This window comes from Lissotriton helveticus, chromosome 2_2 (assembly GCF_964261635.1).
Source record: "Lissotriton helveticus chromosome 2_2, aLisHel1.1, whole genome shotgun sequence".
Lineage (NCBI taxonomy): Eukaryota > Metazoa > Chordata > Amphibia > Caudata > Salamandridae > Lissotriton > Lissotriton helveticus.
In genome coordinates this window covers 448,992,396-449,019,284 of record NC_136060.1, presented here as the reverse complement: position 1 = coordinate 449,019,284, position 26,889 = coordinate 448,992,396, and positions in this window count along the sequence as shown.

The window sequence follows — 26,889 nt, the reverse complement described above, 5'->3', positions numbered from 1 at the left end:
GCAACAACTGGAGCAGTAATAGGAGCCAATTGTGCGGGATCAGGGGCCGGATACATGTCGGGGGTATAGGGTGGACGGGTGCTCAACATAGAGGACATGAGAGGGTCATCCTCCTTGTCCCGGGCCTTTTCAGGAACCTTCTTTGTAATGTAACATCCATCTATCTGCATTCGATGTAATCTGTCATGTATTACTATATCCTCTTCTATTCTCTGATTATCGTGATTCTGGGCTTTCTGAATCACACTCATACGTATTATTTTAGCTTCGTTCTTTTTGAGTTTGATTTCTTTCTGTTTGGACTCCTTGCGCCAAACCCGAAAGGAATCAAACATCGCAGGTCTAGCTTTTCTTTGAAACTAGTGCCAAAGCGAGCAAAACATAATTGGGCCGACGCCATCTTTAGCATAAACTTCATGATAAGGTGTCCCCAAAGGAGGAATCGGACAAGATTCCTCCAATGCGGAGTCCTGTGTACAATAACAACAACACCATTTCTTACTAAATTAAGGCATCTCTAGACATGTATCCTGGTTCCAAACATCAAAGGGTGAAATCTAACATTTACAGCATACAACTGTACTTACTCTTTGGTTTTCGGATTTTGCAAAAGTCGAACAATACCCAAAACAAAGATACAATTCACCAAAGAAGTGGGCCACTCCCACTCTTACCTGACCATTAATCTTCCATCACACGGCAGGTGTCACAAAGGTCCTGATCTTCCAAAACTAGGAACCAGAACTGGGGTGTCAGTCGGGGCCGCAGTCGGGTTGCCCACAGGCGGGAGGAATCACACAATCGGAGACCTCGGGACCACAAAGACAATTTTCAGCCAGTGCAGTGGCGCGCCTTCCTAAGCGTTTGATCATGGACTACTCACGTCCAACCAGGCATGATGACGACCACCGAAGACGCCCCACCGAGGGGCGCCAAATTGTAGAACAGGCTTTTTGGAGACCCCTCCCCCACTAGGAGAGTCAAAGCCAGCGGTGCGGGGGACACCTAGAATCTACGGGTTCTTGCTTAAATCATACATTACCAAAGAGACCAGGACAACAAGCCGTGGAGGGAAGTAAGTTATTTATTAGCTCGAGCTAAGGACAGTGTCCCAGAATGGTACAAAGACAATTCTACGGAGACTGCTGCTTTACTCCGCAGCCTACACACATTTATAGCGCTAGCCACACCCATTTGCACAATACAAGTTCCTTATTCAGATAAGTTCCTTATCTGACAAGTTCTTTGTCAGTCTTGTGTGGTGCAATCGTGGCCCGGGGATATCTGTCTCTGATTGCACAATGTACCCAGCCCCGTGCTTCCTTGTCCAACTGGTGTGGTCATGGGGCACAGCCTCGTGCTTCCTCTATCAGTTGGTGTGGTCACAGGGCAGCTGTTCGTGACAGGCTGAGTTACCAACAATGGACAGGATGTGGCTGAGTCTCTGGCACAACTGGGGGGGTGAGGCACACAGGCAGCTTCTCCGAATCAGCTCAACCACAAGGAGCAGAGAGGGTTGGGCAAGTTTTGACAGGGATGTGGAAAGCAATTCTTCATCAGGTTGCCGACAGCATGGCAACACAAAATGAAGTCATGTGGGTCATTTTAAAATGCAGTTCAACACTCCTTTCATCACTCTGCAAACGTGCCCCCTCGTGCGTTTGAAGAGAGGGAAAGAATTCCCCTTGAATACCGGGGGTCCCAGGGGGCCAACCAGCCCACTAGGAACCTCCAGTATGTGCCAGGGGGCTGCATTGCAGAGAGGTGTTCTGCGGCCACGCCCCTTTTTACACCTCTCTGCAACGCAGCCTTGTGGTGCTTACTGGAGGTACCTGATGGGCTAGTTGGACCCCAGGGACGCCCAGGATTCAAAGGGACCTAATTCCCCAACTTAAAATGTGCCATGGGGCGCGTTTGCACAGCGGTGAAGGGAGAGGGCGGGGCCTGAGTTCACATGTGTGCAAACACACCCTGTGGTGCGGTTTAAGATGGGGAATTAATTCCTTGTCAATACTGAGGGTCCTTGGGGGCCAACTAGCCCATCAGGTACCTCTAGTAAGCGCCACGGAGCTGCGTTGCAGAGTGTTGTAAAGAGGGGCGTGGCCTCTGAACAACTCTCTGCAACGCAGACTCAGGGCGTATACTGGAAGGATCTGGTGGGCTAGTTGGCCCACAGGGACCCACAGGTTTGAGGAGGAATTAATTCTCTAACTTAAAACGCGCCACAGGGCGTGTTTGCACACGTCACCTCAGGCCCGCCCCCTTCATTCACTATTGAGCAAAATATTCCTTTAAAATCAGCCGACCTACGAATTCCTATTTGCTCACCTGTTATAAGGAGAGACGTCACTGCTGCATGTTTGAGCCCAGTACGGACCCTGAAAAGTAAACCTAAGCGTACTTACCAGTAACTTGTATTTCCTTCCATAGGAATCTATTGTGTGGTTTTCACCAGAAAAGTTTCAGTGTCTATTTTTGAAACGTACAAATATTCCTCTAAAATCAGCCAAACTACAAATTCCGATTTACTCATCTGTTATCCGGAGAGACCTCAGTGCTGCTTCTTTCAGCCCACTACTGATCCTGAAAAGTAATTCTAACCATACTTATGATAACTTGAATTTCCTTCCATAGGCTAACATTGACTGGTTTCACTTGGAAATTCTTCTAAGTGTGGAGTTTTGGAACTTTAAAAAATTCCTCCAAAATCAGCCGAACTACGAATTCCGATTTACTCACCTGTTATCAGGAGAGACCTCAGTGCTGCATCATTCAGCCCACTACTGATCCTGAAAAGTAATTGAAACCATACTTACAGTAACTTGAAGTTCCTTCCATAGGCTAACATTGACTGGTTTCACTTGGAAATTCTTCTAATTGTGGAGTTTTGGAACTTTAAAAAATTCCTCTAAAATCAGCTGAACTACGAATTCCGATTTACTCATTTGTTATCAGGAGAGACGTCAGTGCTTCATCTTTCAGCCCAGTACTGATCTTGAAAAGTAATTTTAACCGTACTTACCAGTAACTTGAATTTCCTTCCATAGGATATCATTGCCTGCTATATAAAATCTATACAAATTAAAACATATATAAAATGAAAAAAACAGATATTACAATTTCAGTATTTTAAAAAAAAAAATGTTTCAATTTATATTACAAATATGTAATGTAATTTAAAAAATAAAATATCTAAAAATAAATACTTTACTCACTGATGACATCTCAAATGACATCACTGATTACATCACTGATGACATCATCCTTGTGAAAGAGTGGCAGACCTCCTCTCACCCTATTATAACCTTCAATACACACATTGAAAAATAGAAACTAAAATTTTCAAAACAATGGAGATACCAATACCAGTTACAACAACCTATTCAGTAATTCCAACTCACATCCGCTCATTCACCAACAGTTCTATATAGTCACTCATACATGTACTCACTTATCATCCTCTTACACACCTACACTCATACATAGAGTTACTTACACACATACTCACACATGCAAATAAACTATCAAACATCCATTTACTTGCATATACAGCTATACACATACCACTACACTTACTTCTACAGAAACGTACACATACTTACTGTCTTAAAAAATCACTTATAGAAACACATACTTATTTATTCAGGAACTCTTCCAATCTCTCACTCTCATATATCTTCACTTATATACATCAATACTCACATATACTAGTTTAAAACATATGTACTTACTAAAAAAGACACTATTAAGACAGTCATTCACTCACCTATACACACACACATGCACCCATACAGTCCTGCACATATGCTGTCTTCAAAACACATAAAAACAGTGAGTCACTCATTCATGCATCTATGCGCTAACTAATATTGCCCACTGAAGCATACAGACACATACTGATACTCAAAAAAACAACTAATACCTCATATACACACTCATGTAGCTACTCACCAACCCATGCAGCCACTTATACACAAAGTGAGACACTGACAAAGATATTTAAATATTTAAACATTACTCGCTAATACATTTATTCACTAAGATACACTTAATAAGTCAGTTATACAATCAAGTTTACAAAAAAAACATCCATTTAGATACTTATTTAACCATTTATTCTTCCATCGACCTTTAGATATACATATATAAAAAATATTTATTTTTCAGAAAGACACACGTTCACTGGATTTTGTCATCAGTGATGTCATTTGAGATGTCATCAGTGATGTCATGAGTGATGTCACTGACCATGTTATGAGTGATGTAATATGTGACTTCATCAGCAATGTATTGCGGGCGCGCGAGTTATAGTTAGCTGAACTAACTATACCGGGGGAAATACAATGGTTTTGTATGAGTGAAATGTACAGCTAACTATAACATGTGTGAAACCTATGTTTTTTTCAGTGAATTTCTAAGGTTTTTTAAATGGTAATTCCTAACTATAACGGGGCTGAAACCTATGTTTTTTTCAGTGAATATATATATGTATATATACATAGTTATAGTTAGGACCAAGTTTCAATAGGAAGAGCATTTTTTGTTTTGCTTATAACTTTGGCATTGTTTGATGAATCTTCATGAATTTTCCAAACAAATTCTTTGTTCATATCAGCTCCTATGTTGAAATTTTGGGGGTGATTCGTTAAGGGGGGGGCTGAGAAAAAAGGGGGGTTGTAATACATGTTTTCTCCATGCTAATTTCCATCCGAAATTTTAGACTAGGCTACAGGTCGAACGGGTGCACGGAATTGCCCCAAATTTGGCAAGCAGAAGGGTCTTGGTCTAGAAAGCACTCTTTTGTTTAGGTGTAAAGCCATCGAGTAGTTTTTGAGAAATATTGAAATCTACAGATATCAATATTTGAGAATTCTGCCTTCTGATTGGCTGAGGCGTTACGAGCATGAGCATGCTGCTTATTGGCTGTGAGCAGTGCGAGCGGTTGCAACTAGGAAGTGTTGGCCACCATTTTGTGATTTCGTTGAAGCGAGTAAGGGGAAAAAAGGGCGAAAAAAGTAGGAAAGAGGAGGGTAGGAGCACTGTAACCTCTGTGGGGTGTTTAGGGTGTGCTATGGAGGGGATGCGAAGCGAAGTATTCACCGCTACCAGTGTGAAAGTGCTGGGTACGGAAAATAAGTGAGGTATTGCCTAGAGTCTGATGCTGCTAAGGTGAGCTGCTGCGGGACTTGGGGATTGAAGCGTGAGCCCAAACTGTGTGTCTTGTCCTGTGAAGTCATGTGCCCTGGCCGCTGCACTACATCTGTGGAAGTAGTGTCAACATGTGTTTATACCTACTAGGACAAACTACTGACCCCTACTGGTCTGAAAGTCCTGGGGTACAGAAAATATGTGAGGTATTGTCTAGAGTCTAATGGTGCTAACCTGAACTGCTGCCGGACTCGGGGATTAAAGAGTGAGTCCAAACTGTGCATCATATGCTGTGAAGTCATGTGCTCTGGCCGCTGTGGCACATCTGTCCAAGTAGTGTCAGCATGTAGTTATACCTACTCAAAAAAACTTTTCTTTCGAACATTGCAAGTTGTGTATTGTGTTTAGAGGGTGTTATACTGGGAGTGCGAAGGAATTTGCGCTTATCAAATAAATTACTACTGACTCCTACGGGTCTGATGGTGCTGGGGGTGTAAGAAATGAACTTTTTAGTGCATTAAATGCTTTCCACATTTCAGGAGTGGGATGTAAGAGGACCTGGGCTTTCATGTTTTGTTTAAGAGTGTTTGTCAGAGGGGATGCTACTTCTGAAAATTGTGGAATGAAACGGCGATAGTACCCGATTAACCCTAGAAATGCTCTCATTTCTCTCTTATTGCCAGGGAAGGGAGTTTCTGGGATGGCTCTGATTTTCTCAATCAGGGGTTCTATCATACATAGGTATTTAACTTTTTGATAGGCAACTCTCGATTTCTTTGAGTTCACGTGTAACCCAGCTTGTTCTAAAACACCTAAGATGGTTTGGAGGTGGAGTATATGGGTCTCCCAGTCTGGACTGAACACAACTATGTCGTCCAAGTAGGCTGATGTAAATTCCTGATGTTCCTGATGTTCCTGGAGGATGGTACTCATCAGTCGTTGAAACGTTGCCGGGGCCCCATGAAGTCCGAAGGGAAGTACGTTAAATTCAAATAGCCCATCCGGGGTGGCGAAAGCGGTCTTCATCCGGTCCTCCTCTCTCAGGTGTACCTGCCAATAACCTTTGGTCAGGTCTTAGGTGTTATATACTTTGCTTCTCCTAGTTTTTCTATGAGCTCATCTATCCTCGGGATGGGATAAGCGTCAACGGAGGATATGGCATTCAGGGCGCGGAAGTCCGTACAGAACCTGGTGCTCCCATCTGGCTTCGGCACTATAACGGTCGGGGACGACCACTCGCTTCTTGATGGTCTTATGACTCCCAAACACAACAACTTCTGTACCACTTTCTTGATTGCTGCTCTCTTTGCCTCGGGAATGTGGTAGGGGCGTTGTTTTATGATCTTCCCTGATGTTGTTTCAATCCAATGTTCTAACATGTTTGTTTTTTCCGTGGTGTTGGAGAACAATGAGGAAAAGGGTCTTAAGGTATTCTGGAGGTCCTTTCTTTCTTGTTCTCTGAGGTCTTCATTGATCACTAATTTGTCTAAAGTCGAAGAAGAAAGGGGGAGTGTTGGTAGTGTGAGATGGGTTGCTTTTGGAAGGGGTCCCAACCATTTTTTCAGTAGGTTTATGAGGTAAGTCTGTAAATGTAAATGTACAGGAATTTATATAGCGCAAATCACCAAGCGGTTTCTAAGCGCTTGCTTAGGGAACCCGTCCTGGTATTCCCCTGTGAGATAACCCCGGCAGGGTATCCGCAAGGTTAAAGCCAGGCATCCCGCCGCAAGGGGCCGTTGTGGAGATTAAGCAAGCTATTGCCCAGAGTCGCAGAGTGTGAGCCCGTGAATCGAGTAGGCACCGGAGCGAGAATTGTCGAGTCCATGGACATTTTAGGACTCAAGACCCCGCCAAGCCGGGAATTGAACCCTGGTCCCGGGCTGACCTCTGCTTCCAGGTCTGCCTCCTCTAACCAGTGAGCCACACTTCTCCTCCAAGTCTGTATCCTCCGTGTTGCCATCTGTTTCTTATAACTGGTTTTCCCTACGGTCTCGACCACTTTGTATGGTCCCATCCATTTATCTTGATACTTCTTGGTACTTGAAGGTACATTGATCTCCAGTTTTCTCCATTTATTCCTTCTGTCATAATAGCCTTTCTGTTTTCCTTGACTCTTCTCTAAATTGGAATACGCTAAATCTCTCAGTTTTCCTAGTTTTGCTTTTAGCGCCTGGGTGTATTCTAACATACCTTGTTCCTCCTCTCCTTCCTCTCTCTCCCAGGCTTCTTTAGTCATTTCTAATAATGAGCGTGGTTGGCGACCATACAACATTTCAAAGGATGAACATCCTAAACTGCTCTGTTTTTGGCCCCTTATAACATAAAGGGCTAGAGGTAATAGTTGGTCCCACTCTCTCCCGTTTACTTCAAGCATCTTCCTTAGGGTGGACTTGAGGGTGCCATTATAACTTTCGACATGGCCGTCGGTTTGGGGGTGTTATCTGCCTAAGATTTAGTAACCCACAAAGCTCCCTCATTAATTTTGACATGAAAGGGGTGCCCTGGTCAGTCAGGATCCCTTTAGGGAACCCCACTCAAGAGAACAGTTCAAGGAATTTGTAGGCAATCAGGCGCGTAGTTGGCGCTCTCAACGGAAACGCTTCTGGAAATCTAGTGCATAATCTATGATTACCAGAGCGTACTGTTTCCCACGTCCTGTCTTCGGTAGGGGTCCTATCATGTCCATTCCTACTCACTCGAATGGGGTCCCTATTATAGGGAGAGGTTGTAGGGGTACAGCTGGGGGCGATGAGAGTTTCTCTCTGACAGATGTCACAAGCATGGAAATGGGTCTTTACATCCCTATATATACCATGACTGTGTACTATGGGTCTGTTCCCAAGCGTTACATAGGGAAGCATCATTCACTTGGGCGAATTTAAAACGTTTGTCCAGGGCTCAGGGGTTATCAGTGCCGGCATGGGAGTGTGGGCTCTCTGTCTCAGGGAACCTGGGGATGAGCAGTAGCCTGGCCTTGTAAAGTATGTAAGAATAGGTCTAGAAACCTAGGATTGTCAGTCCCTATAATTAACTCTTCGGGCAAAGTATCCATCACCCCCACCCGGATGACATAAGTCCTCCCATCTAATAGGTCCAGGGAAATGGGGGCATATGTAGGAAGCCGTTTTCGCCGGAATTCGCAACGGCGCTTTGATATGAACGGGCCACATAGCAAAATAAGGAATTGCAAAAATTGCGATTCCTTATTTTGCTCAAGCATTTAAGGAATCACAATTTTGCGATTCCTTAAATCCTTAAATGCTATGTAGGGGTGCCTTGCAAATTGCGATTTTGGCTTAAGGAATTGCAAAATACCACCTACTCCAAGTAGATGGTATTTTGCGATATCCTGTCAAAATGCATTTTGTTTTAAAATTCAAAGTGCCATGTGGCGCACAGACATGCCCTTAGGGCATGTGGGTGCGCAACATGTACTTACAGGCACATTCCTGGGGTGCAACAGGTGTCCTTCAGACACCTTGGCACCCTTGGAATTGCGATTCTCAAATTGCGATTTTCTCATAGAAAATCGCAATTTGAGAATGTATCCTTATTCATTCCTATGGTCCTCGGCCCATAGGAATGAATTGGACACTCATTCCTTAATTGCTATTCACAATTTGCTAATTGCAATTAAGGAATTTTAGAGATTCGCAAAAAAATTGCAATTTATTACATACATTCCATTTTGCAATTCTCAAATAGCGATTCCATAAAAATCACTATTTCAGAATCGCAAAATGTAAATTACCTAAATATGCCCCATGGTTTACACGGGGTAGGGCTTGACATCGCCATGAACACATCTGATGTGTACCATGGTTTAGGGGGCCACCTGGCTGGGTTCTATAAACACCCCCTGTATTACGGATTGCCGGCAGCCTGAGTCGTGAAGGGCTTTTATCTCTTTCCCATTCACCCGCACACTCACGTGATATGCGCTCCCCAGCTCAGCGGTGTAGAGAATCGACTTAGGCATGTATCCTACTTTCATCGGCTCTTCAGCTGGTTTTCTCTGGGGACAGAGTCTGGTGATATGTCCCCAGGCCCCACATTAAAAGCATTGGGGCCTTCTAAACGAGGGGACTTCTGGTCTGTTTGTATGGGGATTGATGGCTTCCATCATCATGCAGGGTTTATTCTCAAATTTGCTGTTCATGGGTTTATTAGGTTTTTTGGGTTCTCCTCCATATGGTTTTGGCTGGGCTCGAGAAAAGGTAGCAGCCATGTCAATGGCGTGCTCCGGAGTAAGATACGAGTGCTGACGCAGCCATTTCTGAGTGTTACAAGGAAGAGCGTCTAGATACTGCTCCAAATAGATTTTACTCATGATTTCTTCCTTGCTGCTTGTGTTTGGTGTTAGCCACTTGTCCGCTGCCATTTTCAATCGGAAAAAGAGGGTTTTGGGATTTTCTCCGGGCAAGCCCCGTTCCCAGCGGAAGCGCACCGATATGCTTCTGTGCCCAGACCTAGGTGATCAAGAATCACCATTTTTATTTCGTTTTATGGGGTGTTTCCGTCTGCGTTGGCCACCTGGTATGCGGCTTGTGCCTCCCCGGTTAACAAGGGAGCTAGAAAGAACTGCCATTTTCCCAGCAGCCAGCCCAAAGGCTTGGGCGGCCTATTCAAAATTTAATAAGGAAGCGTCAGGGTCTTCTCCTGAGACATATTTCTGTAGTGAGATCCCCGAAGGCCCTGAGGGGGGGTTTCGTTGTTCCAAAGGTGCCGGGTGGGAGGGATCTCTCATCAACTTATGTAAGCCCTCGATTTGGGCCGAGATGGTATTTTTGAATGTGTCTCTGTCTGCCTGGGCAGAGGTAAGTTGTTGCTCTACAGCCCATCAGGGCTGCTCCTGGCCCTTCACCAGGTGTTGGATTAGGGTGTCCATCTTAGTATCGCAGATTGCAGTCAGACTGCCCCCATTCTCCACCAGTTGTAGTAAAGCGGGAGGAAGGACAGAGACTTTACTTGTGGTCACCAAGTGTTTTATTGGTCTAAACACTCTTTTACGGTAAGGTATATGTCTGTAATAGGGCATAGGGGGCTCCGATGTCTCCTCGGGCGATTCCTTGCCCCCCGGTGAGATCCGTCCTCTACTTCTGCACTCCTTTGCAGCGTCATCAGGTCGAGGATTGGGGAGGCGTGTAGGAAAACAAAACAAAGGACACTGTTTGAGTATTGTGCTCAAGAACACAAACTAAAGTGAGGAAGGGTAAATGAGGAAACACTCGGTTCGCGCTTCGTCTCTATAAGTGTGGTAGGTGCTTTGGGCGGGGAAACCAGGATAGAAGGAACGGGGGCGTCTATCGCGGCGGTCTTCCCCTTTTTCCCACCCAACCCGTGAAACGCTAGCGTACCTGAGCTAGCCACGCTCCTCCTGGAACGTGGCTGGGCGACCCATGGGGAAGTTGGCCTTCTGACTCCGACGTATATCCAATCTCCTCTCCTCCTCCTTCGTGTTCCATCTGCTTCGGTCTCCTCTCTACGCTCTCGCTTTCTCCTACTCCTCCGGTGTACACACACGCCGTTCTCTCCCATCTTACTGGTTTTGACGACACAGCCCCTTCTTCATCATCGTTCAGGGCAGGGTTAGGAGTGAGTGCTTCCCAATTAAGGAAACAATGTTCCTTTTCATCGTCCTCTGAATAGTGTAGAAAACCCAGGTCAGTCCAGTTGTCCTGTGGTTGGGAAAGAAAAGGAGAGACTGGGTTGTTTTCATGACATCCGGCCTTACTGTTTAGTGTCCCGCTTCTGGGCAGTCCACCCCTGTCACACAGTGTTAGAGGAACAAAATGACTGTAAACGTCCTCGAATTAGAAGTATCTAAGGCATCGCCCTTGGTTAACTCCATAAAAGATTTTATGGAAAAACAAAATAGAAATAAAATGACAAAGAAGGAAAATCTGAATTCATCTTGCTCCTTCCAAAATCCCAAGGACATATCACTGTCTCCTGTGGACATGACAGGGATTCAAGATTTAATGGAGCCAGGTGAGCCTCATTTAGAGCCTAAGATGTCAACCTCACCATACTTATTATTGGGGGGCCCTAGAAGGCGATACACAGGACAGTAAGGGCCAAGGCCACAGGTACGGTATAGGAGAATTAAGTCACCCATGGTTCCAGTATATCAACTAAGGCCCTAACTGCTACTATCATACGTCAAGAGAGTGAATCTAGCCCCAGAGATTCATTCACGCATCTGCAGAAAACAACCATCAGCCCCATGGTACACATCTGAGCTAAAAGAACTTAAGAAAAAATACAGGGCTAAAGAACGAGCATGGAGTAAAGAATACACCTACAAAATATTCTTAATGCCAGAACGAGTCAAGAGGCTCATATTGTCAATGAAATCGGGATCCCCACTGGACCCCTGTCCAGCATTGGTCCTTCCCACCTTCCCCAACATTATTGCAGACCATTTAGCATCAGAACATCTTGAACGCTGGACATTTCCCTACTATCTGGAAAAAATCCCTGGTCAGGCCTATTTTGAAGAGACCATCCCAAAATCCAATGGAGGTTAGCAATTACTGGCCTACGTCCTGTCTACCATTCCCATCTAAAATTCTTGAAAAAGCTCTTAACGAAGCACTTAAGCTATACTGATTCTGCTTGACCTCTCAGCTGCATTCGACACGGTTAATCACCTGTCCGAAATAGGGATCATAGGTGAAGCTTCCAATATTCTCATATCCAAACCTAACCGACAGAGAACAAAGTATAGTGATTGAAGATCATAAATTTCACTCCTGCACCTTCCCGTGCGGAGTTCCCCAGGGATCCTCACTATCGCCAACTCTGTTTAATGTCTATGTCACCCCATTGGCTAAACTCATACGCTCTCCCGGCTTCACTGCCATTTGTTATGCTGATTACACGCAAATAGTGGTGTCTCTATCTTCACAGCCAGAGTACGTGGCAACTAAATATAATGACTGAATGGTTCACAATATTAGGTGAATGCGAGCTAACTGCTTAAAGCTGAATACCGACAAAACCGAAGTGGTATTGTTTGGTTGGAGTATCTCCTTCTGGAACTCCTCCTGGTGGCTGGAAGCAGCCGGGCCCTGCCCGCTGCCAATAAAAAAGGTAAAAAACCTCGGCATCGTGATAGGTGACCAACTATCATTATCTGACCAGGTCAACAGCATCACTTCATGTATACAAAAGGTGACACCTCCCATCCTGGATGCTATAGGCAAATAAACGTATTAGATGTGGGAAAAGTCTACACCAAAATCCCCCTGGGGATATTGAAAGAATGGGCAAATACAAAATTGATAATCCCTATAGAGCAAGGTGGATTAAATGGGAGGTCACTCGACAGCAGGTCACTGCTTTATTCTATGGACTTAAGCCCACAAATTGAGCAATGTGGAGGGTTGTACTGTAGTTTTGTGGATTTTTGCTCCACATTTGACACTATTGATCAGACCCTGTTATGGGAAGTTAAAAAAATTATTTAAATGGTTTGTTCATGATGCTACAGGAATGGCACAGAGATAAATGGGCTCAAGTGAAATTAGATGTTGATGGATCCCTCTCAAGGAGTACAGATTTTATGAATGGCCTCAGGCAAAGCTGTGTTTTCTGTGTTTTGGCACCGATACTGTTCTGCATATTTTTGACGGATCTACCAAGGGTGTTAAGCCTATCCAATTGCTTTAGCTCCAAAATGAATGGTGTACATGTAAGTTGTCTTTTCTATGATCACTAAATCTATGATCGCGATATAGTGATCATAGATTTAAATCAGAAATCCTAAATCAGAGCTCCACCAACTAAGGAGATTAGTTACAGTACTTACAGAAGAAACAATTAAAACAAAGAGCCACATACAGGATGCATCTCAGTGCTGCACAATGCACTGGAACAGGAAACAAAACTCAAAATAAACCTACAGTGTGCGCAACGACTATGGAAGAGGCAGCAGCTGGCCCAATGGAAAGAATGATATAAGAGAGAAACACTCAGGGCCTCAGTTATGGCATTTTGGCGTAGGGCAGAGCAGTAAGACATCTTGCTGTATTGCTCTACGCCAAAGTGAAAAAGGGCAGGAATACCCTGTATTTAAGCAATATGGTGAATTCCTGTCCTTTCTGCCATTCTGCCCGGGCGTAAAGAAAGGCAACTCATCGATTTGTGCTGCATTGCATTAGTCATGATTTATGAGGCCACTCAAAGCCACACAATGTGGTTCTGTTGGCCTTCATACATTTTTATGCGTCACCCATGTACCACTTTAAGTTGTGCAAAAGTGATGCTGGGTTCTCATTAGGAATCTCCTCAGATCAGAAACATGGAAACAGTGATGGGCCCGTCCTCGCTGTGCCCTTGTCCCCACTCTGGACACAAGAGCACAGGCTAGGAGTTTTTGTTTTAAGGAAGTAAATATTTATTTATATTGCACAGTTACTTAAAACCATTTACAATACATCTTGCATGCCATTTAAAAAAAGAAAATAAAACAGAGAAGAAAGACAATCCTAAAAAAAAAACAGACATTTGTATATGAAACTTTCAAATACAATGTATAAAAAACAATAAATGTATTAATATTTGTATCTGTACATTCGTAAATAAAAACAGCAAGAGTATACCAGTGTGTCCTCAATTAATGAGTTTCTTGCGTGATTTAAAATGTTATAGTTATTAAAATGGTATCTTCTCCGTCTGGTTAATGGGGCGAGTTGGCTAATTGGTCTGAAGTGACTTTCATCATGCCTGACCCTTCGTTTTCCGTAAACAGGCTAGGAGTTGTTGCCTGCATATTTCCAGATGTAGGCATTCATCACTGTCTTTTGAGTGGGTCAGTGCCCGCATGTGCCTGGGTATAGTGGGTATAGTTTGTGAATCTTCAACTCCCACAGTCCTGTAGGATCCTTACCCCATGCCCTCCTCAGAGTGACAATAGTGCAGCAGAACCCCAGCCATGCGGAGAGTGCTTTCTTTATTCCAAATCACTTCCTAATTCCTAATTCCTTTCCCATCAGTCATCAGTAAAGTTTGAAGGACTTTCCCTATGTCCTGGTCTACATTATTTACATCTGCAAAGTCCCATTAAAATGGCACCATGCACCCCCATAGATGCAAGAGTGTCCTATTGAATGCTGTGGCTTACAACGCTCTGTGGAAATTCATCTGGAAATCTGCTGGACACAGACAAAAAAAGTCTGCAAATTGATGCCCTCTGCCACCCCCAAATATACAACCACCCCAGTGTTTCTGCTGTAAAAGGGAAAGTAGGTGGAGTGCTTGAACTCTAAAGGAAACGTTATTCATGATGAGATTATGAATATTGCTGACAGTATAGATGACACTCAGAATGTAAGGTATGCATTTTGATATTTATCATGCTGGTGCCTCTATGAGTAGCAAAAAGATGAAAATGGTAGCGGAAATCACCATACCTAGGCTAATGCTGTAAACATTGTAATTTGTATTAATCTGCAATTGGTGCCTCACTGTAACCAACCAGCAGCCTATATGTGCTAGTGTCCAGCTCTCAGGAAACACATACCCACATCAATACAGGTCTAACAAACCCTAACAATAGTAATAGTAAGATTTAAACCAGTTGATTAAATGACCCAGAGTCAGCTAGTCAGCAATGTTTTCAGCTGCAGCCAGGCTTTCACATGATGTCAAGGCCAGCTCATCCTTTCATCTTTCAGTTGGGAACTGAGTTTTTATTTTTATGTTATGAAACAGATCTGATTTTGGAAATAGGAATGTCACCCTTGAGGGCAATGGATGCCAATCATAGCTTCATTAGAACCTCTGACTTCAACATTAAGGCTCTTTTTATACAGAGGAGGGGGTACAAATCAATTCCATTTAGAAATAATACTCTTCTAGAAACATATTTATACTTTTGCAAATTTCTCAGATTGAAAAGAGGAGTGCTATCTGGCAGGCACTTGTATGCATGTTCCTGTGATATATTTGTTTGAAGAGGTAAGAGCATAAAAGGAGTGACAACATGGTAAACTGATCTAGGTTTCTCTCCAAAGATAAAGTTACAGGAACCCGCCCTTTGAACAGTTTCTAAGAATTGATTGCAATTTCTCAAAGAAAGAGGCTTATTTTTGTCAAGAACATGTACCCAGTAATACGTTAACAATGTGAGGTTATCCAGAGAGAAAGAGCGGCCAGGATCCGAAAATAGAAGGATGTTTTATAAAGTAGCCTTAATTTAAATGATGATGGTGGTAATTTAAAAATAGTGGGGCAGATTTGCAAGCCCCTTGCGCCGCTTTTGTGTCCCTTTTAACATGGGAAAAGTGACGCAAAAGTGATGCAATGGGGCTTGTAAATATGCCCAAATGTTTGGAAGCACAAGTTAATTCAACTCCCCACCTTTCCCTTCCATGGCAACTAAAAAAGTTAATCTAGTGGAATGTTGCTATTCTCAGTGCTGTAGCAATCTTTAATGCACTATCTGTATTATAAACCCAATCTGGATGGGATGGTGGTACAGCACCATCACAGGTGACTTTTGTTGGCCCAGCTTCATGAAGACAGACCTCGGAAGGTCTGAGAAGGAAAGAATGGGATGTGCAGAAAGAAAAAGTGGAAAACTTCGATTCATAACTGGATACCATCCTTGGGAAGCATGGAAAACCGTGTCACTCAAAAGTCCTGATTCACAGTACTAACTTAAGACAAAATCCTAAACGTACTACCATTTACTCATTTTGGTATTCACAGAAGGCACTTACTCATAGATGATGATGAGTAAGTACCTTCTGTGAATACCAAAATGAGTAAGTACCTTCTGTGAATACCAAAATAGTAGTAAGTTTAGGATTTTGTCTTAAGTTACTTCTGTGAATCGGGCCAGGTGTGCTTTGCAAGTGTTCATTTAAGACATAGGGCAGGATGGCAAAGCATTTTTGTCTGGCTCTGCTTAATGTCCCCCATATTATCTTAAGGTAGCGCTTGCTCCATACCAAATATTTTGAAAACAGGATTTTGGAGGTGGTAATGTGTGAGAAGAAGGTTTGTGCACAATTGTTGTGTGGCATTTTGTGGGGTGGGTAGGTGTTCTGTTGTTTTATGCGCTGCTGCATTTTTTTACTCCAATATTGCTGTGTGATTTTGTTGCGTTGTACTGTGGTTGTTATGTTTTTATTGTTTTGCTACATGTACTGTACGCCAGATTTTAAATCTGGCTCTCAGTCATAGGGCACAGCCCAACATCCCCAATATTTTGGGTGACAAGCCCCATCTATACACCATTTTGAAGTACACACATTATAACCAGACCTCCCTCAGGAATTTATAGTGTAAGCAAACGTTTAGCCACTGGTCATCATCATAATCAACATATAACCTAGATGAACACCACTCTTTTATCTGCCTGTCCACAGAGCTTGAAGAAGTAAAGTCCGCTATGTCACATCACCCTAAAATCATCTCTCTAGATGTCCCTCTTGTTTGCAACTATTTAAGAATTTTAGAGTCTTCTGGCACAATGGGTTGGGGACCTAGAAGTTTTTAAAAGACAGTGAGCCACCTACTAATAGTTCTGAAAATGTGCAGGGCATTGATTAAGCTCACTTTGCACTTATTCAAACTCATTTTTAGTGAAAATCTGCCCATACCAAATGGAATATTTGATTTGCACACCATTATTTCGCCATAAACGGGGTGGTTCGCCTGTGTGTATTCTGCTGTCTGCTTCTAGTTTACTCTGTGTGCAATGGCAAGGGTAAGTCGTGGCATTCAGAAAGGGGGCAAGAGGTGACCCGCTTCTGGTTGTTTTCCGTATAAAATGATTGGAATTCGATTAATTTGAACTTGATAATGGGCGTCTTGTCCGTGAGGGAGAGAGGATGAGTTGTGTGTCATTGGTGTTCGAGAGGATGTTGATGTTGTGAGAGCAGATGATGCTGGCTGAAATGATCATGTATGCAATAAAAAGGGTCGAGCTCAGGGAGGAACCTTGCAGTACTCTGCAGATGGGTTTGTGGGCGTTTCAGAAATATGGTAACAGGCTGAAGTAATGAAGGAGAAGATCTTCAGGACTGCATGTTCTTCAAAGCTTGTTGAGTAGGCTTTGAATGAGGATTGTTATAAATGGGCTTTCTGGTTGGCATAGCGTACACCCGGTCCTAGCAGGAGCCACAACCCTCCTCAGGGTAAGTCACTATAGAACCTAAATTATCCTGTACTCACCCTCTGGAAGCTCAGCACAGAGCAGTCAATCTTAACTTAAGAGGCAATGAGTAAAGTATTTGTGCAACACTTACATAGTAAAACAGTGAAAACACCACAAAAAGACTTCACAACAGTTTAGAAAAATAAAGTATGACTTTGTAAACAAGACTAGACAAAAACAACTAAAATGAAATTTGTAGACGTTGAGAAATGAACTCTGAGGGAATAAATGCCAAAGTAGCGCTTAGAAGCAAACAGAGCTTAAAGGGTGAACTGGTTGCGCAAGAAAGGGACCGAGGGCCAGATACAGGTACCAACCTAGGCCCTCTGAACAAAAGTACCTTGATCCTAGGTTCACATCGACAGAGATGGGGTGCATCTGAGTGACGCTTCGGCGATCCCAATGAGCATCTGTGATGCGATGAGGGCTGTGAGCGAAGCGTCAACCTCGAAGTGCGGCAGGTCTAAGTGCAGCAGAAGCCCAAGTCCATGTCCAAGTGTCCAGGACTGGGTTGGCATCTCTTGGCAGGACAGTCTCACCAGCAGGTGAGCCAAAGGGTTGGAAAAGGAGAGTCCCAAGTATTTTTTGCTTCTGAGACTTAGGCAACAGGAGGCAAGCCAGCAGACCCTTGGTATCTCTCTGGGTTCAAGTGAGGCATATCCAGTCCTTCGCACCCAGGCAGAGAGAGAGTGGAAGCAGCAGGGCAACAGAGCAAGGTAAGAGGGCATCAAGCAGCAGATTCAGCAGAGCAGCTGTTCTTGTTCTTCCTGGCAGAGTTGTCCCAGGTGCAGAAGTGTAATTATTTTCTAGAGTCAGAGATCCAGTGCTAATACCTAAATGTGCCTTTAGAAGTGGGGGGTGGCTTCATAGAAGGTTCTTTGAAGCGAACAAGCTTCTTTCTTCCCAGCCCAAGCTCTAGACTCTCTGGGTGATATATATCTAGGTGTGTTACAACTACACTTTTTGCAGGCACAGAGAGCTAAGAGCAGAGTTCTAAAAGTGACATTTCTAAAATAGTAATGTTAAATCCAACTTTACCAGTAAAGAGGATTTATCATTACAGTCCAAGGATATAAAATATGACACAGCCCCTCCTGTCTGATCAGGAATTACAGCATGAATATGTATAAACAAATTCCCAATATTACCTATGAGAGGAGTAGGCCTCACAATAGTGGAAACAAATTGAGCTGTTTGGTACTACCAGGACATATAAAACTTAAGAGTACATGTCCTATCTTTTAATTACACAGCACACTGCCCTTAGGGCTACCTAAGGCCTACCTTAGGGGTGGCTTACGTGTAATAAAATGGGAGTTTAAGGCTTGGAAAGTAGCTTTGATTGCCATGTCACGGTGGGAGTAAACTGTGCATGCATGCACTGGAGTGGCAGACCTGAGGCATGTTTAAAGGGCTACTTTTGTGGGTGGCACAATCAGTGGTGCAGACCGACAAGTAGTATTTAATTTACAGGCCCGGGGCACATGTAGTGAACTTTACTAAGGACTCATAAGTAGGCAAGGGCAATGAACTTTGCTCCGTTTGTAGAGTTTTCCACACTCTGTGCTCACAAACACTAATTTGGCGATCGCGAGTGAGGCAAATCCAATGCTGGAGCACGTCCCAGCGAGATGTTCGTATGTTCGTGACTGCTCATATTGAGAAACCATCCATTTGCATTGAGAAAGCTGCCGCTCAAGTAGAAAATCTACTTGAGCGGCAGAAGAAGCAGTGCTCTTTTGCATTTTGGATGGGGCCATTTGGCTGGAAGATTTTCCAGCGCACGACAAACAACCGGAGCTAAAAAATCAGTGCAAACAATGTGGCCAAACGTACTCCATCACTTCACAGAGACCCACGTAGCAGAACTCCGCCCAGGCCTACTTACAAGTAAATTAAATATGACAAATGGGGATGATCCAAGATTACCATGTTTAGGGTAGAGAGCACTAACAGCAGTGGCAAAGTGCGCAAAGTCTTAAAGCCAGCAAGAATTAGGTCAGAAAAATGGAGGGTGGCAGGCAAAAAGTTGGTGAAGCCCATCTTAAGTCTGTCAGCTCTAACTAAGATGGAGTGGGACACCATGTGAAATGGAATGAGAAACCATGTCAAACACTGCTGAGTGGTCCAGGAGGATGGGGGCCGTCATGTCTCCTCTGTCTAAAGGCATGGGGATATCATCTGTGGCAGTGATGAAGGCAGTATTCATGCTGCGGCTGGGTCTGAAACCAGACTTAGTGGTGAAAAGGAATTGGTTGTTGTTGAGGTATTCGGTGAGGTGTCAATTGATGCTTTGCCAAGGAATGGTAGCAGGGAGAACAGTCTGTATTTGGCGAGCATTAAAGGGTCCAGAGAGAGTTTCATTAGCAATGGGAAGACAGTTGCATGTTTCCAAGCATCTGGGCAGGTAAGAATAGGTGTAAGCCCGATGCTGATCAGTGGCAGTCCTCTGGAGTAGACTTGGTGGGGCAAGATGGGTCCCCTGAATGGATGGACTTCATGGTGGCGATGGTTTCTTCTGGGGTGATGATGAGCTATGTGTTTAGCATGGTTTCTTTGGATAAGATTGGTAGATGTTTGATGAAGTCTTTTGGGGCCAGTTGCGAGTTGAAGTTACAGTAAGCAGTAGTGATTTTTAAATAAAGAATTTTGAGAGATTGTTGTAGAGGACCTGGGAGGGGTTGATTGAGTTGGAGGTGGCTGCTGATGATGTGAAATCCTTCACATTGTCAAAGATTTCTATGCTTCTGTTGGTGCAGTCTGCCAGATTGGTGCATTTGGTGTTCCAGATCATTTGGTGGTAGAATCTTGGTGGATTTGAACACCCTCCTGTCATCATTCTCCTGGTTCATTCTCCATTTGCACTAAAGTTATTTCAAGTGGCGTTTCATCAGTCTGAGTTTTTCAGTGTACCAACTGGCCTCGGGTCTAGATCTTGTTTTATTGCTGTGCTTGAGGGTGGCCAGGAAGTCAGTGCAGGAGGTGATCCAATTGTTGAAATTGTCAATGGTTTTGGGGAAGTTTTTGTTGTGTTTGGTGGATGTTGAGAGAGGTGTTCCGATCCTTGTCAATGATACTGTTCCTGTTTCATCAGGTTGGACTAGTGGTGGTGCATCTGTGTTGGATCGGGATAAGGATGCTGAACTTGTTGAAAGCGTAGTCTGTCTTGGAGACTTGTGTTTGCTTGTTTACTCTGATGGTATTGAAAGTGGTGGAAATAGGGTCAGGATGAGTGTAGCGATGTAGATAGGTTCCTTTATTTTTTGGGTAAAGCCTAGGCTCCAAAGGTGTTCAATGAGTGCATTTGAGTTGGGGATGCTGTGGTCATCCAGGTGGAAATGTGGATGTCTGATTAGGATATCATTTCTTGAGTGGAGGATGAGTGTTGTGACAAAGTCAGTGATGGTAGCTATGCAGTTTTCGCACGTTCCAGTTAATCTTTACATGAGAGTGCTGTTTAAAGGGAAGATGGCTGTGACGTGGAGCTTGAACGAGAAGTGATCCATGTTGGAGGATGACATGTGCCGGTGCAGCTGATGGCGTTCTTGTGAATGCTGGCAATTCTGCTTCTTAGCTTGTGAAGTCTGTCTTGCCCAATGATTTTGTAGCTGGGGGAATGGCTGTGGTGATGTCTGGTAATACATTGGGGTTCAGCTAGGTTTCTGTGAAGAAAAGGATGTCTGGATTGTCATCATGCATCAAGTGCCATATATGTGTGGTGGGAAACAACCTTTACAAAGCAGTCATCGCATCACACTACATTTACAACGCAGTCATTACATCGCAACATCTTTTACAGGAAGAGGTGTGGCGCCGCCGCCAGGGCGACTGACTCCGGAATCTGGGGATCACGGTTCGATCCCCGGCACCGGCGGCAGATTAGCCAAGCACTATGTGACTCTGGGCAATAGCTTGCTTAATCTTCCCGACGGCCCCCAGCGCCTAGAGACCCTAACGGGTGATTGTGCGCTTTACAAATGTGGATACAAATGTGGATATTATTATTACAACGCATGTCACTACAACGCAGCCAATACATTGCATGTCACTACAACGCATGACACTACAACGCATGTCACTTCAATGCAGACATTACATCGCATGTCATTACAACGCATACCATTACAACGAATAGTACCCCTACACGATCCAACACTCACTCTAATGTTGCATCCCCTGGAGTTAGAATAGTAATTTTTACCTCTACACTATCCAACACTTACCCTACTGCTGCACCCCCTGCAGTTAGAATAGTGATTTTTATACCTACACTATCCATCACTTGCCCTACCGTTGCAGCCCCTGGAGTTAGAATAGTAATTTTTACCCCTACACTATCCAACACTTACCTTAAATGCAATGCAATGGTATGCGTTGTAATGGTATGCTTTGTAAAAGTATGCGTTGTAACATCATACATTCATGTGTGGCATGTCTAAGGGACTTGGGGAGCATGCATGCAAGTCCAGAATGTTTTGAGTTTGAGAGAGTAGGATGTTGGGGTCTGTCAGTGCAGGTATGGTGAGTTCTGGTTGTGGGTAAATGTCAGAGAATGCATCCCTGGTGTTGTAAGGTATGGCAGCAGGGTTGTGGCGGAAGGGTGAGGACCAGGGTTACTGGCACTGGGCATGCACCAGGCACTGTTGGGTGCAGACTTGCAAGCTGCACACATCTGCTGCACATCAGCACTGCAGGCGTCATTAAGGAGGTTATGGAGGGGAGGAGGGGAGGAGGAGAGATATCACTTAATATGGAGGTGGATTCATTTGATGTCACTTCCTGTGCAGACTGATGATTGGGATTAGTTCTCTTGCTTAGCTTCCTCTTTTAAAGACACTTTTGATGGGAAACCAGTGATGTCACTTCCTGTTCACAAAAGACAAATTGAGAATGTACGATAGCGTTTGCTTCTCGAACTTTGAAAGGAGCGGAGCCATCGTATTCGGTTATAGAGAAAGAGGCGTTGGCTTGCTTTTGGGGAGTTAATTATTTCAGGACCTATGTATGGGGTACCTATTTGAGCTAAGAACGGACCATAAACCCCTTGTAGATATATTTTCAACTAAAGGTGCTGGTAGAGCAACTCCCAGAATTGCTAAATGGATCTACAAATTACAGGAGTATGACTTTCAGATTATGTATGTGCCTGGCATTAAGAATGTTAATGCTGATTGTTTGTCTTGCCTTCCTATTAATGACAATTGTGAGGTGATTAACATGGATGAGGAGTGGTTGGTAGCCACTGTTGATGAAGCTTGCAATGGTGCAATCTGTTTGGAGAATTGGAAACAAGCTGTTCTGGATAATTTGGTTTTACAACAAGTCATTTCACGGTTAACTCAAGACAACAATCGCTCTACTTGGAATAACAGTGAACTTTTAAGTCCAATAAACTTAAGAAAAAGTACTTCTGTGTGTGATTTCCACTTTGTAAAACATTGTAATCAGCATTACGAGAATGCATGAACATGGCACCTAACCCATAAGAACTTGCATCTACCACAATAATCGATTTCCTGTTAGGGTCAAACGGTTTAAGAGTCATGCATTGATGATATCCTTTTTTAAATTGTCAAAAACCAACTGGCACTCAGAATTCCAAACAAAATTTGCACCTTTTTTCATTAATAATCTTAAACAAAATACCTTAGATGCAAAATGGGACACAAACTTGGAATAATATTCCGCCAACCCCAGAAAAGAGCATAGTTGCTCCTTGTCAGAGGGTGGAGGGTCATTCCTGATGGCATCAAACAAGTTTTTCTTGGGTTTGACACCATCTGCTGACAAAGTGTGGACAAGATATTCAATTTCAGTAGTGGCGAACTGACATTTTTCTGCAGCAACAGTTAAACCAGCCAATTGTAACTTAGATAATACTTCATTCAATACATCATCATGATCTTCTTCACATTTACCCCACACCAAAACGTCATCTTGAAACACCAACATGTTAGATATACCTTCGAGAATTTTGCACATTAGTCTTTGAAACACAGCTGATGCTGAGGCCATCCCAAAAGGCATCCTCAAAAATTGAAAGATGTTAAATGGCGAGACTCGGGGTGTAACTTTATCTGGTGATATGCATTTGACAGATCTATAGATGAAAAAAACTCGGCATCCTTGACTGACGCTACCATCTCATTGATACGGGGTAGGGAATGGTGATCAATCCAAATGTTTTTATTCAAATCTCTTAAATCTACACACATGCGCAATTTTCCATTGGGTTTTCGTGCCAAAACCACCGAACTAAGCCAATCGGATGCTTCGATGGGCTCAATAATGTTTTGTTCACATAACCTATCCACCTCCACTTTTAATTGTGATCTTAGCACAATAGGTACATTGCGAACTTCGTGAACAATGGGAGCACAATCCGGTTTGAGAATTATACGGTGTTCAAATTTCTTCAAATACCCTAACTTAGAACTAAATAAGTCTTGAAACTTTTCACGCCATTTGGACACAACATCAGTTTGAGTTAAAAAAACCTTGTTAGGATGGTTAGGGTTTAAAATATTTCCTAAATGTTTCTGTTCCTTCCAACCCAATAAAGCTCTACCTCTTTCAACTACATACACCATACCATGTGCACACCTGCCTTTGTAAGTGATATTGCCTACAAAACATCCAATCACAGGCAATTTGTTGCCACTATAACCCACAGGTGTCACGTCAGATTGAGAAAGGTCACATTTATCAAAAGATTCCCACATTGTCTTGTCAATTATGGGAAATGGGGAACATGAATCCGCCCATAAAACCATATTACAACCATTGATTGAGATTTCACATTTGGATTGTTATCTCACCAACTTCACTGGTCCAAATAGCCATGACCTCAATTTCACTGTCACTGCTATGACCAGTGACTTCGCCAACAGCATTTACAGAACTCTTCCATGCATTTGGATTGTCAGACCTACACATCTTTGCAAAGTGCCCATTTTTATTGCATTTGAAACACGTCACATTTAAGGCAGGACACCATGGAGTTTCAGCAGAATGTATAATATTTCCACACCTGAAACAAAAACGCTTGTTGGAGCTTGGTGGAATTTTACTGGTGGAGGTTTTTTTTGTGACATGGTGTTTTTGCTAGTTTCTGGAAAGATTTTAAATTTGGATTTGATGACATCACGACGTGCGGTATATTTATTGCTATGAGGCCTAGATTTATGATTAACTAAAGCACATACATCACTCAGATCCTTGCTACACACATCCCTCCGATCTGCACTGTGTTCACCACCAAGTTCTTTTACATAACGAGAATTGTTTTCAACTCTTCTAGCTATACTGATAGTTTTTTGAAGAGACAGATCTTTTAGGTCTAACAGTGTTTCTTGAATTTTTGTATTATTAGTTCTATTGATGAACTGATCCCTAATAATTTCTTCATGCAAATCCTTGAATTTGCATGTAGCTGCCAATCTTCTCAAAACTGTGATATATTGTTCTACAGTTTCACCAGCTAACTGTGTTCTTGAGAAAAATGTGTGTCTTTCAACGACAACGCTAGTTTTCTTACCATCATTTTCCTCTAACGCCTTCATAGCATCAAGATATTCGTCAGATATGAACTGCTCAGTTTTGGTACTATCAAAAACAATGTCCTCATCACTAGAACCATTATTCCCACCATCAGTAACCTTCAACGTGGTATAATTTGTACTTGCAGATTTTGGCAAAGTCTTTAAAACTTTCCTGCCCTCTACCCCAAGATTATGTTTTAATAATGCTAGCTTGCGTGATGGTAAAAAGGTTTCCCCACCAATAGCCTCTAAATAAGTCTCAAACGACTCTTGCCAATGTTCCCACACCATTGGGGGAACACCTGGGTCCTGTAAAAATTTAGGTGGGGCCAATACTGAATTGGTCTCCATATTGGAATTTGCATACAATACACAAGTAACACACACAAAATACACGTTTTCTGGTGTAAATTCAAAATAGTTGTCCCTAAAAGAGAAAATTAAAAAAAACTAAAACAAACAAAGTAGTCACCGATGTCACGATGATAAGAAAATAATGTAGTCACTGTTGTCACAAAAGTTCCCAGAAAAATAATATCCAAATGTAAGAAAATGGTTCTTCAATAGCTCTCCAAAAATGTTCCTTGGATTTATCTTTCTTTCTTTTTTTTTTTTTACTTCCCTTCTGTTTAATATCAGCTTTGCAGTACACAATAATGAAACAAAATCCTCAAAATACCTGAAGATAATCAAATTTCAAGGTTGTAATCGTGTTTACCACGAAAATAAGTCTCCGACGACTTCCCGATTACTGGTTGCTAAGATCCGTGCACTGCGTCGTCCCAGCCTGCAATCCGGTCCCAGCATGCACTGCGCCGAAGAACACGAGCAGAAGACGCCGAGTGCTCCGAAGTATGGCGTGTGCGATGGAATCTTAGATCCAAAAGATACAGGTAGGAAGTTTGTTATTCTATAATGTTGTTTATTTATTTTTTATTTTTTTAAGTTGCCTGTACAGCAATTTGGAAAAGCAAATATAACGCGTATCATGTTGCAGCGGATGGTATTTTCTAATGCGCTGCCACTCTAACTTAGTCAGTCAACCGCCAAACAAGATAAAAGTAGCAGGAGTCGCTGGCAAACACTGCAAAGCAGCCCAAGACTGTTACTCACGGTTACAAACAGAGAAGAGACGATCTTGTAAGCTTGCTTAAATTTGTATGAACGGCGATCCAACAAAATCCGACAAAGTCCTTTCTCCAGTAAAATCGTGCCAATAACGTGGTAACTCGAACGTCTCACAATCACAAAATAAATTGTTTTGGAATCAGGGGTTGAAAGCAGGTCAGTTTCTCCCTCATCGCCACTTTTACAAAGTGGAAATCACACACAGAAGTGCTTTTTCTTAAGTTCATCGGAAGTACAACCCCCGAGATACAGACAGCGATGCTGTCTCAGGACTCTGTTTGAGTGTCACGACACTCCAAACCCTTTCAGAATGTAACTACGACACACCACGAGATATGAGCTCAAATGTAAACAAACCCAAGATGTAACACAATGTTCTGTTAACTTCTATTGATTATTGCAACACATGCATTTGATACAAGAATCGTAATGCTTCAATTCATTTTGAAACATCATGTTGATATTTTTTGTGGATCTTTTTTGGGTATGCATGAGTAGCCAAAGGAAAGGGTTCTAGATCTGTTTCCCCGATTTCCTTTGGGAGTCAGGGTTGTCATGTTCTGAGGTTGCATATTTCACCTGTTAAATTTCTAGGTTAGGTGTGCAGATGGTGCACTGTGAGCTAGCAGGAGTTAGGCCAATATCTCCAGATGGTGTGCATAAAATCAGTCTTGCACAGTTTTGAAGTTCATGTGTTCACTCTGAGATCAAGGACTTGGGGTAACAAAAGCCTCTTCACGTTGACAGCTGATAAATCCGAAGGCTGAAGAGAAAGTTAGGGTAATGGTCAGAAGACAATAGCTCCCTCAGGCCTCCAGTTAATGCAGAAAAAAAATCCTGATGGATTTCGAGGCAGTGTAGCGACAATAGGGTAATAACTAGGGGACAAGTGTTTTAGGGATT